Source organism: Panthera tigris, chromosome D1, assembly GCF_018350195.1.
Source record: "Panthera tigris isolate Pti1 chromosome D1, P.tigris_Pti1_mat1.1, whole genome shotgun sequence".
In the NCBI taxonomy this organism is placed as follows: domain Eukaryota; kingdom Metazoa; phylum Chordata; class Mammalia; order Carnivora; family Felidae; genus Panthera; species Panthera tigris.
The window spans coordinates 32,606,019-32,622,124 of record NC_056669.1 but is presented as its reverse complement, the minus strand read 5'-3'; positions in this window follow the sequence as shown (position 1 = coordinate 32,622,124).

The following is a 16,106-nucleotide window of genomic DNA, read 5'->3' as shown; positions in this document are numbered from 1 at the left end:
CAGGCCTTTTAAGCTCCAACTGATTGCTGCTATGTAATAATGTAGGCTTAGATTTTCTGAGTTTTAAAGAGATGACAGGAATATGGGTGTTCATGTTTTAAAACCTTGTTTTCAAAATGATGGCAAATATTTTAGAATGTTAAAAGATTGTTAGACTAAATAACATAACTGTGGAAGTAGCTAGTAGGCTACTGGTTTGTTATCTTTAGGTTTCACTGAATTTTAGAGGAGGGCTTTAATTTTTCTTTTCTCCTGGCTGAATAATAGGTCCCATTGGCTGAGGAAACTCAAGAAATATCTGAGGTTCTTGTCTCCCAAACGGCTTCCTTGTTTACCTTCCAAGTAAACAGCCTCCATATATATATTTCTGGCAGAGTTTTGAGTGCATACAGCTGCTAACAAAAAGGAGAGCTCAGCCAAATCTAAAGGTGTTAAGAGGAAGTTTCATTATTTCATTTGGAACGAGTGGGCAGAGGATATATTGGCTCTGTGTGAAGTAAGGATGATTGAATGTGACCAGGAAATGGCCAAACAACATGAACATTTAAAAGAAGTCATCTAAAATAGGCTCACTGGGGCATTAGGAAAAAACTTGATGTTTTTTTTAACCCAAATGCCCAGAATCTTTTAATGCAAAATCGTTATGGATAGGACCAATTGTAGTTAGTTTCGTCAGGTGTTTGTGAATGAAACACTTCAATCTTATTGTCTGAACACATTGGTCATGATCTCTATTTTTTGTTTTACTTTTTAGAGCGACATCTCGGAGGAGGAGTTTTCTCTGCTTCTGCTTCATCCTAGTGAGGGAAGCCACATACGCTGAGGTAGGTTTGACAAATACTTCTTGAAACATAGGTTAAATTTACTAGAATCAACTACTGGAAAATTCAAATTCCTCATGGTGTGGAGTTGTTTGTTACAGAGTAATATTGGAACAATTATGTGGGGGGAAGTAGCAATTGCAAAGAAAAGGAGAGATCAGACCTACTGGGTGCTGACTCTGTTCTAGGCCCTAACTAGCTGTTCTCTTGATAATTACTTCTCGGTGTGTAGATTTCTGGACCCTTTCCAACTCAACAGTAGAAACTCTGTGTAAGCTACTTATTTCTTTCATCACAAATCTTAAGAGAAGGGCTCAATTATAAAAAAAGAAAAAGAAAAAACTTTCTGTTGTCTAGATAAGTACTTTATATTATATATATATATATATCCATATATTATATATCACATTACATATCCATATATATTATGTATCTACATATCTATCATATCTATATATTACCTATATTATCTACATATCTACATATCTACATGCTATTATTGTGTATCTATTCTATTTTATATTATACATTTATTTATATACGTTATATAGATAGATACTATCTATATCTTTACATTTTCTCTTTTTAGTTAATTTATTTATTTCAATTTATTTTTTAATTTATATCCAAGTTAGTTAGCATATAGTGCAATAATGATTTCAGGAGTAGATTCCAGTGATTCATCCCCTATGTATAACACCCAGTGCTCATGCCAGCAAGTGTCTTCCTTAATGCTCCTTACCCATTTAGCCCATCCCCCCACCCACAGCCCCTCCAGCAACCCTCAGCTTGTTCTCTGTACAGTTTGTTCTCTGTATTTAGGAGTCTCTTATGTTTTGCCCCCCTTCTTGTTTTTATATTGTTTGCTTCCCTACCCTTATGTTCTTCTGTTTCATATCATAAATTCCTCATATGAGTGAAGTCATATGATGATTTGTCTTTCTCTGACTAATTTTGTTTAGCATAATACCCTCCAGTTCCATCCACATGGTTGCAAATGGCAAGATTTCATTCTTTTTGATTGCCGAGTAATATTCCATTGTGTATATACATACCACATCTTCTTTATCCACTCATCCATTGATGGACATTTGGGCTCTTTCCATACTTTGGCTATTGTCGATAATGCTGCTAAAAACATTGGGGTGCATGTGCCCCTTTGAAACAGCAGCCTGTATCCCTTGGATAAATACCTAGTATTTCAATTGCTGGGTCATAGGGTAGTTCTATTTTTAATTTTTTGAGCAACCTCCATACTGTTTTACAGAGTGTCTGCACCAGTTTGCATTCTCAACAGCAGTGCAAAAGAGATCCTCTTTCTCTGCATCCTTGCCAACATCTGTTGTTCCCTGAGTTGTTAACGTTAGCCATTCTGATAGGTGTGAGGTGGTATCTCATTGTGGTTTTAATTTGTATTTCTCTTATGATGAGTGATGTTGAGCATTTTTTCATGTGTCGTTAGCCGTCTTCTTTGGAGAAGTGTCTATTCATGTCTTTTGCCCATTTCTTCACTGGATTCTTTGTTTTTTGGGTGTTGACTTTGATAAGTTCTTCATAGATTTTGGATACTAACCCTTTATCTGATATGTCATTTGCAAACATCTTCTCCTATTCCATCCATTGCCTTTAGTTTTGCTAATTGTTTCCTTTGCTGTGCAGAAGCTTTTTATTTTGATGAGGTCCCAATAGTTCATTTTTGCTTTTGTTTCCCTTGCCTCTGGAGATGTGTTGAGTAGGAATTTGCTGTGACCAAGCAGTTTTTGCCTGCTTTCTCCTTGAGGATTTTGATGGCTTCTTGTCTATGTTTAGGTCTTTCATCCATTTGGAGTTTATTTTTGTGTGTGGTGTAATAAAGCGGTCTAGGTTCATTTTTCTGCATGCCACTCTCCAGTTTACCCAGCACCATTTGCTGAAGACTGTATTCCATTGGATATTCTTTCCTGCTTTGTCAAAGTTCGGTTGGCCATACATGTGTGGGTCCATTTCTGGGTTTCCTATTGTGTTCCATTGATCTAAGTGTCTGTTTTTGTGCCAGTACCATACTGTCTTGATGATTACAGCTTTATAATACATCTTGAAGTACGGGATTGTGATGCCTCCAGGTTTGGTTTTCTTTTTCAGGATTGCTGTGTCTATTTGGCATTTTACATTTTCATAGAATTCTCCTGCTTTGTTTTTTTTTCCTCTTCCAAAAGCTACCTTGTATTGATGGTTTTACTCTATATTAGGATAGAGGTAGAATAGTGGCTAAACTCCGAAGTTGCACTTTCTGGATTTAAATCCTGATTTTCTGGGGGTGCCTGGGTGGCTCAGTTAAGTGTCCAACTTTTGTTCAGGTCATGATCTCATGGTTCACAGGTTTGAGCCCCGCATAGGGCTCTGTGCTCACAGTGCAGAGCCTGTAGCCTGCTTCATATTCTCTGTCTCCCTTTCTTTCTGCTCTAACTATTTCTCTCTCAAAACTAAAAATAAAAAATTAAATTAAATTAAATTAAAATAAATAAATAAATCATGACTTTCTAAACCACAATATCCTAACCTATAAAATGTGGATACTAATAAGATAATCTCATAGATTATAATATTACATGAAATAGTACTTGATATAATAGTAGCTGCTACTACTACTATTATTATTATTATTTGTTCCTTATATCAACTGTGGAAAATAGGTATTACCTAAATTTTATAGATGTGGAAACAAGAGAAATTATGACAATCTTTTTTAAACTTTTTTTTAATGTTTTTGAGAGAGAAGATACAGTACAAGGGGAGGGGGGAGGGCAGGGAGAGAGAGAAACACAGAATCTGAGCTGTCAGCACAGAGCCCAACGTGGGGCTCAAACTCACAAACTGTGAGATCATGACCTGAGCTGAAGTTGGACACTTAAACTATTGAGCCAGCCAGGTGCCCCAAGAAAGTACAATAATCTTAAAAGACTTTTATTTTTCTTCAGAAGCAGTACCTCTCATAAGAAGTTATAGATTCTTGTTGATTCTTTTAGTCCTAGTTAAGGAATAGAGTTTCTAGCAAGACTGATAATTTTCTTGTTCATCATGATGCTAGAAGTAGGCTAATGGAGCAACTGGGTTTCTTGGTTGTATCAAGTCATTTGGCTAAAAAATCCATTACAAAATAAATATAATAGGTGTGCATTCTCAGGTGCAGAACCAAAATACCAAATGGGAATCTTCCTCGTTGCTAGCACTGCTGGGTGAGACAGCAAGGATGACAAAACACACTTTTAAATACCAGGCTTTCAAAACTTTTATTTATGATGGAGGAAAACAACACTACCAGGTATACCTGTTTCAAGCTTTTTTCATTAAAAAAATCTAGAAAATAATTTATCAGGGGTTAGGTCTCTGTATAAGACAACCTGACTGGCAGCCAACGTCTCCCCAACAGTTCACAAAGAGAATTCTTCTTGTTTTCAAACTGACCCACTTTAAAATGGAGGAGGCTAGTCTAACCTATAAGCAAAACAAACATGGAGCTAAAAGAGGGGAGGAAACTGGGACAGAAGAGAGGTCAAGACCACATTTTCTTATTCAGCTCAGTCAGTTGCCCTTTAATGAGTCATAATACCTCTCTGAGTTTCATTTTCGTGCTTCTGTTGAATGTATTCATAATAGAATGCGTGCTTTCTACCTGAGATGCTTTTCCAAATGAGAGAATGCACACAAAATAGTGATTGTGGAAGCTTTTCAAATGGTAGAATAAATAAAAATATAAGGACTTTTTAATATTTCAGCTGCAGCTTGGAAAAAATGATAAAAGGTATGTTAAATTAAATTTTTATTCTAATGGAATAAGATTTCATAGATATTATTTAGGGGTGTAAATTGAATTACTATTTCTATTTCATTAAAAAATTAATACTTATTTTCTTTTTGTTTCTTGTTTTTTAGTTTATTTATTTATTTTGAGAAAAAGAGAGAGAATGCAAGCTGGGGTGGGGGCAGAGGGAGAGGGAGAGACAGAATCCCAACCAGGCCCCATGCTCAGCATGGAGTGCAATGATCTCACAAACCGTGACATCATGACCTGGGCTGTAATCAAGAGTCAGACACTCAATGGACTGAGCTACCCAGGTGCCCCTTATTTCTAATGCTTTAAAACTCAAAGGTATTTGAGCCTTGTTATGAGTGAAACAGTAATCCTATAGGAAATATAATGTTAATAGATAAGTAGAAGAAATAGTATTAGGTAGGAAGCGATAAACATTTGGACTTTAAATTTTGTTTTTAATTTTAAAAATTCTTAAGCTAAGAATATTATTTAGTAAAAACTTTCCATAGAGCTTAATAGATATTTTATGTGCTATTTTAATAAAGAGTTGGTGTTGTTTAGGAGAAGCAAAACTAAGGAATGTTTGCCCCTGTAGTTCTCAGCAAAGCCTCACCAGTGTTCCTTAGTCTTTTGTGTCAACATTCTGTGGCTGTCATACTTTAAAAGGCCTTTTAATAAGGTGAAATTATTTCTTACTAAGAAGATTAGGAAAATCGTCATGAGAAAAAAGATTTTGATTCAATCCTTAAAAGGTGAAAAAAATCTGGAAGATAAATAGCAAATCAGAGGAGGTCACGCTAAGTAAATAACACAAAGTATTCTGACACTCATAGGAGATTTCGGTCATTAATTACATAATTCTTATCTCTCTTTATCTGTCTTAAACTTAAGAATTATGCCTAATTTGGTATGTCTTTATTTGTACAATATGCCTGGTCACCTGGGCAACATGCTAAAACTTTCGTTTATGTAACAGAATGTAAGTCTTACCTGAATTAAGTTACTTTTAAAAAGCATATTTCCAATTGAGACACCCTTTTTTATCTTTAAGAAAAATGAAACAAATCAGGGCTCACCAGAAGCTCCAGGGATAGGCGAAGTGAATGGTAGGGGCTGGCTAGGCTCGTGGTGCTCTCAGCTGAGTACTAATTCATTCTGGATTTGAAAGATTAGTCCTTTCAAAACCCAACTTATTACATCCACCATCCTCTCAAGGGGAAAAGTCAAGTTTGATTTGGGGTCCTTTGACACTTCCTAAAGTTTTAAGTTCTTTACTCAAAGTGCAAAGCAGAATGGTGCCAGACTTATGCTGCCCTAAATCCTGTTATTTATAAGATGTTTGGACATTTCCAACAATAAACATGAATTGTGGACTCAAACACATTTACTGCCTCATTTATCTCCCCAGAACTCAAACAGATCCCAAAAGAATAAATAAAAATTTCTGTTGAAGTTTTACCAGTGCCTGCTTGTGGGTCCTGGTGCATTGATATATGATAGCACTTTGAGTCTCATTGGAAAACGTTTGTACCTTCTCTCATAGCTGTAATTGGAGACATATTAGACTTCAGTTGTTCTGAAACTATTTCTAGCCATAGTCACCATCATCTACAGAATATATGACCCTATCAAAAATACCTTTTAACTAATCTAAATTCCAAGATCAACTTCTCCCCAAGAGGCCTGTGCCTATTAATAACAAATCATACCATTTCCTGTGGATGAGACATGCTTCTCTTTAACAAACAGATGTCAAAGGAAGGTGTATTGTGTATTCACTTCTTATAATATTAACTGATCAGTTACTTCCTAATGAAGCAATCTCTGTGAGTGGATTTGTAGGGAGTGAGTATAGACAAATATAGATATGCAGCAAATAGGTGGGATGGGGGAGGCCAGTGCAGCCTGGGGATGACTGAATTCACAAGGACCTGGCAGACATGTGGAAGATGCTCTAAGAAAGAATAAGAGAAAACTAAGCAGTTTTCAGTGTGTAAAAAAGGTAAATCTCTACTTCCAAAACTCTCTGGGATCACTTCTGAGTCTTTGGATGTCATAAAAATGACATATGTTCTTTAATTCTTTAACAATAGTGTGAAATTAGCTAGCTTTTGGTTATATTTATATTAACAACCTGAAAAGCCCAGCCAACCCAGAGCCACCTTTGCCAAACTTCACATTGTACTTTTGATATAAGTATGCATAGATTCATGGGAATGCTTATTGACCTTCAGAGCTAGAACATAGAGTTGTAAAAGTACTGTACATAGGAAGTTGAAACCTTTGTTACCTTTGTTATCCTAATTGAGAAGCTGATTTGTTACATTTTCTTTCTTTTAAAAAAAAATTTTTTTAATGTTTGTTTTTGAGACAGAGAGAGACAGAGCATGAGCAAGGAAGGGGCAGAGAGAGAGGGAGACACAGAATGTGAAGCAGGCTCCAGGCTCTGAGCCGTCAGCACAGAGCCCGATGCAGGGCTCGAACTCACGAACTGTGAGATCATGACCTGAGCCGAAGTCGGACGCTTAACTAAGCCACCCAGGCATCCCATGTTACATTTTCTTTCAGTTGCTGTTCCTGGCAGTGAATATGACCTTATAAGAGACCACAGTCTGCTATGGGACTATTCCCCAACCTCCCATCCAAATGCATTCTCTTTGGGGCTGTCAAGCACTCTGGTGCATGCATGCACATGCACATGCTCTCTCTCTGTGTCTCTCTCTCCCTCTCTTTCTCTGTAGGCTGCCCTCATAAAGTGAGTTGCTGCTATGTTGATGTGCTTTGGTTTAGTTCCTCTGGTGTTGACATTTTTATTTCGAGAAGAAACATAATTCATAATAGCAGCAACAGTTTGGAGAAAAAATTAGCTATTAAAATAGTTCTTAAATGAAATTCCCTTTCAGGTGACTGCAGGGACAAGATTTGTTGAACTGTGTCATTTTTAATGTGATATTACATGTTGTTGCTTTTTTTTAAGTTTTAGGTTTTCTATTCTCATTCAATAATCTTTCCTATTTTTCTTATTTATTTAACATCTTTTAATGACATAGACAAGTGATGGTAGTTTTCCTTCTTAAGGTAAATGTGTTAAGCCCTTTCTGACTAAATTAGCTTCACTTTAGTTATTATGATATGAAATTCTCAAATAGAGTACTTTTTCTGTTTTTATTGGCTTTTTCGTTGCCTTTGATCTCCAAAGACTTTGAAGAAAGTTTGTAACTATGAGGGTTTCATGCAGTAACTTTGACTTGATATTTCCTTTTGGGTCAACCTGTCTACTACAACAGACCTTTCCAGACTAGGTTCCTTTGGTCTACACTAGCCTCTCTCTACTTTGAACTCTTAACACTGGAATTGAAGTCTATGATTTAAGATTTATTCATATTATGGCTTAAATTTCCTTGAATTTTTCTCGTGTGTGCAATATTCTTCATCTCTAATAAGACCATGATATAATTGTGAATAGATATTAATTTCTACTTAGATAACATTTTAAATTCTTTAATGACACATAATAGGAGCTCAATGTATATTGGTTAATGCTTTAGGCAACAGTGAGGGACATTCCTTCCTGTCATTTTCAGGTCTTTATTGGTCTGAGGAAATATTTTCTATTTCATTTCCCCCCAATTATTTTAAGACAATTTAGCTTTTCATTCATTAAAATATAATTATATTTTAATGATTACTGACTGGATCAAGCATTTAGATGATAACCTAAATTTTTTTTTTTTTTTTTTTTTTTTTACTTCTCAGTTTTGGAAGACAGTTTGGAATGTAGTTTCATTCTGCTTCCAAACCTACTAAGCCATGCTTTGAAATATTTCAAAACAAAATATATATTACGGAGATTATTCTTCTACTCATTTTATACTTGCAATCACCCCACTGAGTTTGGTAGAAATTAGTGATGAGGGGTATAGATAAGATGTAACTTCCCAAACTGATAAACCATGTACTGAACTTTGTTCTGACTTTTGTTTCTATTTTTTTCTCCCCTTTAGCCCCAAAGAATAAGAAAGTAAAAGATTCCACACCTTTACCAGTGAATAGGTTAAAGATTATTATCAGTGGAGCAGAAATGCCTACAGCTATAACGTTTTAATTAAATTTTTATTTTAATTTCAGAATACTTAACATACAGTGTTATATTACTTTCAAGTGTACAATGTAGTAATTCAATACTTCCATTTAACACCTAGTACTCATCATGACAATTGCCCTCTTTAATCTCCATCACCTACTTGACCCATCCTTTCCCTCTCCTCTGGAAACCATCAGTTTGTCCTATATATAAGAGTCTGTTTCTTGGTTTGTCTCTTTTTTTTTCCCTTTTGCTCATTTTTTTGTTTCTTAAATTCCACATATTAGTGAAATCATATGGTATTTCTCTTTCTCTGATTTATTAAGCTTAGCATTATACTCTCTAGTTCTATCCATGTTGTTGCAAATGGCAAGATTTCATTTTTTTATGGCTGAATAATGTATATCTTCTTTATCCATTCATCTATTGATGGACTCTTGGGTTGGTTCCATAATTTGGCTATTGTAGATAAAGCTGCTATAAACATAGGGGTGTATGTATCCCTTTGAATTAGTCTTTTGTATTTGGAGGGGAAAGTATTTGCAAATGATACATCTGATAAAGGGTTATTATCCAAAATATTATAAAGAATGTATACAACTCAACACCCAAAAAACCAAATAATCCAATTAAAAAATGATCAGGGGTGCCTGGGTGGCTCAGTCAGTTAAGATCTGACTCTTGGTTGAGCTCAGATCATGATCTCATGGTTTCGTGTGTTTGAGCCCTACATCAGGCTCTGCAGTGGCAGCATGGAACCTGCTTAGGATTCTCTCACTCCCTCTCTCTCTGCCCCTTCCCCATTCATGCTGATTCTGCCTCTCTCAAAATAAATAAACTTAAAAAAATTGTTTTAATGAGCAGAAGAAATGAACAGGTATTTATCCAAAGAAGACATACAGATGGCCAAACAGACACATGAAAAGATACTCAACATTACTTATCATTAGAGAAATACAAATAAAAACTACAATGGGATATAAAAAAAAATCACAAGAAACAGCAAGTGTTGGCAAGGATGTGGAGAAAAGGAAACTTGTGCACTGTTGGTGGGAATACAAACTGTGCAGCCACTGTAGAAAACAGTTTGGAGTTTCCTCAAAAACTTAAACATAGAACTATCATTTATTTTGATTGAAAAAAAGAATAATCAGAAATTGTGCCCCAGAACAATCTTATTTATCTTCAGAAATATGAAAATTAATTTCAATTTTTTCACAAATCCACATTTTAAGGCGTAATATGGATAACAAATTATAATTACATTATATTTGTAGCTTAATAACATTGTGGGTGCTACCTGCAATGGAAGGTTCAATTCACTACTTCAGTTTCATGTGAACAAAACTAAGAGGAACCCACAATTTACCAGCCTCTTTGTTGGCTGAAAACCCCATCTGTTGGGAGCTCTACCAAATCAATAACATTCTGTCATTAACCTACATATCAGTGCCCGGTTTCAATGCCTACGTTTATATCCTCTATGAATCCTCTATGACCTTGGATGAGTCACATGCTCTCTTAAATCTCAGATTATCTATTTGCAAAATGAGATGGTGGAACTGATTTGTTTGTTAACATATTTTTCATTGCTGACTCCTCTGAGAAGTTAATGAAAGTAATGGAAAACACATTTATACACAGGCACCAAATTATACACAGACTGTTGAGATCTTAAGCTTCCTTAAAGCTTGTCCATGGACCACAGAAAAAGAATCCATGGGCCAAATGATCTTTAGAGGTCTATGTAAATCTAATGTGACTGGCTATACTTTTATTTTAAATTAGCTTAAACAGAATATTGAAAGAAAAAAAAACAAGAAAATAAGTGTATAATATAAGCAACACAAATCTGGGTATTAACTATGAATTTAGATTGTGGTGTTTGGAATGTGGTGATAATGAATTCGATATGCAGAAACAAAATATATCAGCACTGACACTGCATTTTAACAGTAAAGTTTTAAATAATAAATTTCTGTTTATTACAAGATGGATTAATTTATACATCCTCTAGAGGTATATTTTCTTATCATTTCATTATCATTTCATTGCATACAGAGGGGTGCCTGTGTGGCTCAGTTAAGCATCCAGCTTCAGCTCAGATCATGGTCTTATCTCTCCTGGGTTCAAGCCCTGCATCAGGTTCTGTACTGACAGCTCAGAACCAGGAACTGGCTTCAAATTCTGTGTCTCCCTCTCTCTCTGCCCCTTCCTCACTTGCATTCTGTCTCCTTCTCTTTCTCAAAAATAAATATTAAAAACCAATTTTTAATTTCATATAGAGAAATATACTGATTCAAAGAACAGATGATAACATAATGACTTCCAAATTAACATAGAAGACACTATTAATTTGACATACATATTTTGAAGATTTTTAAATGACTAATCTTTACATTTAGCATTCATACTGTTAAAATATTCAGTAGAAATTATTTCACAATTAAGATTGATTTAATCAATAAAATAAACTTCCATATTTATGTTTAAAAAGTTTATCCTTGGGGTGCCTGGATGGCTCAGTTAGTAAGTATCCAACTCTTGATTTCAGCTCAGGTCATGAACCCAGGATTGTGGGATGGAGCCCCATGTCAGGACTCTGTGCTATGAGCATGGAGCCTGCTTGGGATTCTCTCTCTCTCTCTCTCTCTCTCTCTCTCTCTCTCTCCTCCCCCACTCACATGCTCTCTAAATAAATAAATAAACTTTTTAAAAAAAGAACAGTTTATCCTTGAAGTACGATTGGAAGCTGTTTGCTTAATATTTTGAGCAGTTAAAACATATGGTGCCTGGGTGGCTCAGTCAGTTAAGCATTTAACTCTTGATTTCAGCCTAGGTTGTGATCTCAAGGTTTGTGAGTTCAAGCACCTCATCAGTCTCCATGCTGATGGTGTGGAGCCTGCTAGTGATTTTCTCCCTCTCCCTCTTTCTCTTCCCCTCAGCACTCTGTCTTCCTCTCTCAAAATAAATTAACTTAAAAAAAATGGGATTGTCTGTATATAGCTAAGAAGAATTAAAATGCAAATTAGTATTTTGAATTGTAATGTCATATTCAATCTTAAGAAAGTACAATGGAAAAGATGACTTTTTTTAGAACCAAGGTTTTATTAAAAGGAATGGATAAAGAGGAGATGGAAAGAAAGAAAAAAGAAAAATTGTTTTTGAATATCAAACAAAAAATGCTTCTTAAAAGAAAGTTAAACTTTACTGAAAATAGAGTACAGAAAAAAATAGTTTTCATGCAGGAAATATACACTGGATTTTGAAAGTATCACTTTCAAAATCACACAAGCCAAAGTATCACTATTTTAAGATTCATTTGTGTTATATAAAAAATCTATCCAAATTTATACTTAAATGGGTAAAATCAAGGTTAAGTCATTTTGTAAAATTTTTGTAAGTACCCCAAATTACTTTAGATTGTTTATAGACACACAAGAAATAAAGAAACCAAGTGTTTCTTGCATTTTTCAAAAATTAAATGGAAACAAGTTAAACAAAGATAATAACTATTAAGAATTTATAGAATAAATTAAATAAAAATCTATTAAAATATTAAACCACTCTTGTCCATATTTCCAAAATTTTTGAGATACGTATATATCATGTGACCTCATCTTTCAGGTAGGGAAACTCACACCAGCTCATAAGAAATGTCAGAGTCATTTAGAACGGAATTTTTTTCCTTCAAGTTTCCAATCTCTTTCCTCTATATTTTAGCCTGAAAGGATAAATTTTGTTGTCTTTTGTAAAAGGTACTTACGTACATTTTTTTCTAGATTGTGTGCATGAGTTGCACTCATGCATGTGTGCAGAGTTAAGAGTAAACATCTCCTATCCCAGAATAACTTGAGTGTAAGTCCTACTTAAGTAGAGATAACTTGGGACAGCAATAAGTTGAAAGCTCCACATGATGTATGTAATTTAACTCTATGCAAAAAGGTTTCTAAAAATATGAAAATGGCATGATGTATAAATAGCCTCTGAATATGAGTCAGTATTTTCTTAGTTATTGGAAGAATTACATTTTGAGGCTTCATAGCAAAAGTGAAATAAATCACCAGACAAGAATCTAGTGAATTCAACACAGTTTAGATAGCCAAATCAGATGATTTTTAAACAGTAACCTCTTCCTTCTTCCTTGATCACCCTAGGTAGGCCAGTTTCTTCATATAGAGTGCAAATATAAGCACTCTATTTACTAAGCTCCTTGTAGAGATTTTTGTAAGTATACATGAACTTTATAAAATGTTTTTATTTTCATAAAATTTGCTTTAAAAATGAAGTCCTCTTAAATAATAATGAACATGATTCTCTATTTCAAGGAGGAAAGTGGGGTGCTTCGGTGGCTCAGTTGGTTAAGTGTCTGGCTTTTGATTTCAGTTCAAGTCATGATCTCATGGTTCGTGGAATTGAGCCCCACGTTGGGCTTATAGCATAGGATTCTCTCTCTCCCTTGCTCTTTGCCCCTCTCCTGTTCACGTGTTCTCTCTCTCTCAAAATAAACTTAAAAAAAGTAAAAGAATGAAACTAATAATTCTTGCAAATGTGCAAATAACCATTTGTTGACATAACTTTTTCCAAAAAGCAGCTCCTCGATGACCATCTCCCATTACAGTGCGTGGGTCTACATAGCAACCTCTCAAGCTGCACAAGAGAGTGAGCAGGCTTAAGGTCCACAGAGGACCATTACTTAGAAGAATTATATTTGTATAGTGTTTTATAATGTGCAAAGGAATTTTATAGGCACTGTCTCATTTAAACATGAAACCTTTTGCTGAAATATTCTCTGCTTGATAGGTGAAGACACTGAGGTTCAGAGAGTTGAAGATAGATTACTAAGATCACAAAGCATTATTTTAGAGAAATGAAAGATCTATTCTTTAAAACTGAGTGTAGTAATGCTGTTTGTTTTACTACATGTATTTAGGTGCTATTAACAACCATCTTAAATTGATGTTAAGGCCATCTCTGTTTAAATGATTCGCAGGTATTATGTTTTGGTTCACTACCTGTATATTCTTACTTGCATACCTTAACCTTTTATCAACCAGGTTATTACTTTTTTATTTTTTAGAAATTCTTAGTGATAATTATCCTTTGGTAAATCAACACTGCAAACACTTCCAACAAAATCAGAAATTCGATTAAGTTAAATGTAAATACTCTCTGGCTAAATAGATATAGATATTGCATTATAGTTTTCCCCTCTCTTTGAATTTTGTTCCATAATTTATTGATTTTTACCTTAGTTATTCTATATTTTCTCTAATTTTGTGGGAATTTACATATATGTTTCTTACTATCCATAATTTCAACTATCCATAATTTCAACAACTAAAATGTCATTTAGGAACTTGAAAAACTGTATAATAATTTTTGTTTGTATATCATAAAAAATTTTACATAAAATCTAACCATTTATTGACATTGATCCAAGTTCTTAAAAAATGTTCTTTTCTGTGGCAAATTGTTCATTACTCTGCAATGTTTCAGTAAAAACATTGCATCTTTGAATCATTGTGATCATCAGGAAAGGTGTAAGATTTGTGAAGATCTAAATAAATCTGACAAGTAAAAACGTTTCCTCTGTTCTGTGTATCATCGAGGCTGGTTTGATTTAATTTTTTTTGAGAGACAGCAGGGGAGGGGCAGAGAGAGGTAGAGAGAGAGAATCCCAAGCAGGCTCCGTGCTCATCAGCACAGGTCCTGATGTGGGGCTCGATCTCACAAATGATGAGATCGTGACCTGAGCCAAAATCAACAGTTGGACGCTTAACCAGCTGAGCCACCTAGGTGTCCCAGATTTTAATCTTATTAAAAGGAACCATTTTTATTGTGCAGTTCTGCTAAAAGTGTCTTAATAAATTAAGAATTTCAAAATTTAAATATGAATTCTATGACTAATTCAATTTACACTGATTTTTTTTTCTTTTTTTCCAGCATATTGCCCCCTTTGTTTTTTCTTTTTAACAGAAATACTTAGTGTCTATATCTGTCTTACCTTTAATAAGGTTTAGATGGTTATCTTAACCTCTGGCACACAAGAATTAAAACGTGAAGACAAAGAATGGAAGCTTTGAAAGACATTAATGTATCATTTTAATCAAAACTCTTTAGTAACTATAATAGAAATATTGAGAATATGAATTTATCCCCAACATTCCAACCATTAAAAAACATTCCTTGCCAAGTCATTTGGAGCTACCTTGAAGTCATATGTCAAATCAGAGAATCTTTGACTTTCAAAGATTCATCATACTTTATATAACTCCCTAATTTTGAGTAGAACATTAAGGTATATTTTCTTTAAGAAGGTATATATTTCAAAAAGCACTGTATTATGGTAACTTTTATAGACCTAGGGACTATCAGTTAACCTTTTATTCAAAAGTGATATCTCTGTGAATGAAGAGACCAATTCAACTACACAGATAATGGCAATTAATTACTTGCATGAAAGTATTCTATCTCAAAATATGTATATATTTCCAGTAATTAAATGAGATTAAACTCTTAATCATAAATTTAATAGGGGAGGAATTTTCTTTTGATCTTTGATTAATTCCTTATCAGAAGCTGTGATGCTGGAAAATTAGTGCTATTTATATTTTGGTTTCCCCAGAGAATTGACTATTACCCCCCCCCCCCCTCCAGAAGCTCTCTATAGTTGTATTATGAATTTCAGTCCCTGGTACTTCTGGGGAACATGGAGAACCCTAAATTCACCCCATCCCATAGATACAACTAGATAACACTCACATTAGTGCAAATAACCTAGAAAATGACTTGAAGACTGAGAAACAAACTCCATAACTAAATGTAGAGAAGAGGCCACATGGAAAAGGGTGGGAAAGGTAGAGAAGTGGTGGGGAGCTAAACCCTGTGGGTCTGGCCATTGGAGGAAATAAGTATGGGCGTGGAGAGGGGAGCCTGGACTGGGAAAATGAATCCCCACAGCACTGGGCTTTGAAAATCAGAGGGGATGGATTTTGTGAGTTCTTAGTGGGACTTAAAGCCTGGAACTTTACAAATCAGTGGCACTTAAAGCCTGGAACTCTGGGACACCCTGGAGGGTGAGAGAGAGCCCTACCCTTAAAGACACAGAACAACAAACAGCCCTCAGAAATACACCTTAGAAGCAGCTGTTTGAAAAATGCCTGGGGCACATGAGAGGTAAATTTACTTAGAGCTCACTGAGAGACTTCTCCAGGAAAAAAGGAGCTGGAAGGCGCCATTTCTTTCCCTGGCCCCAGCATAATTACTCAGCCATCTGGTAAGGCCAGCATAGCCCCAGCATTCGCTACCTAACTCAGTTAGATTGCACCCTTCCCCTTCCAGCTGGGCTTGCCTGAGTACTGGTACTGAGTCCTCTTTCCCAGAAGACATGTGCAAACCTTGCCAA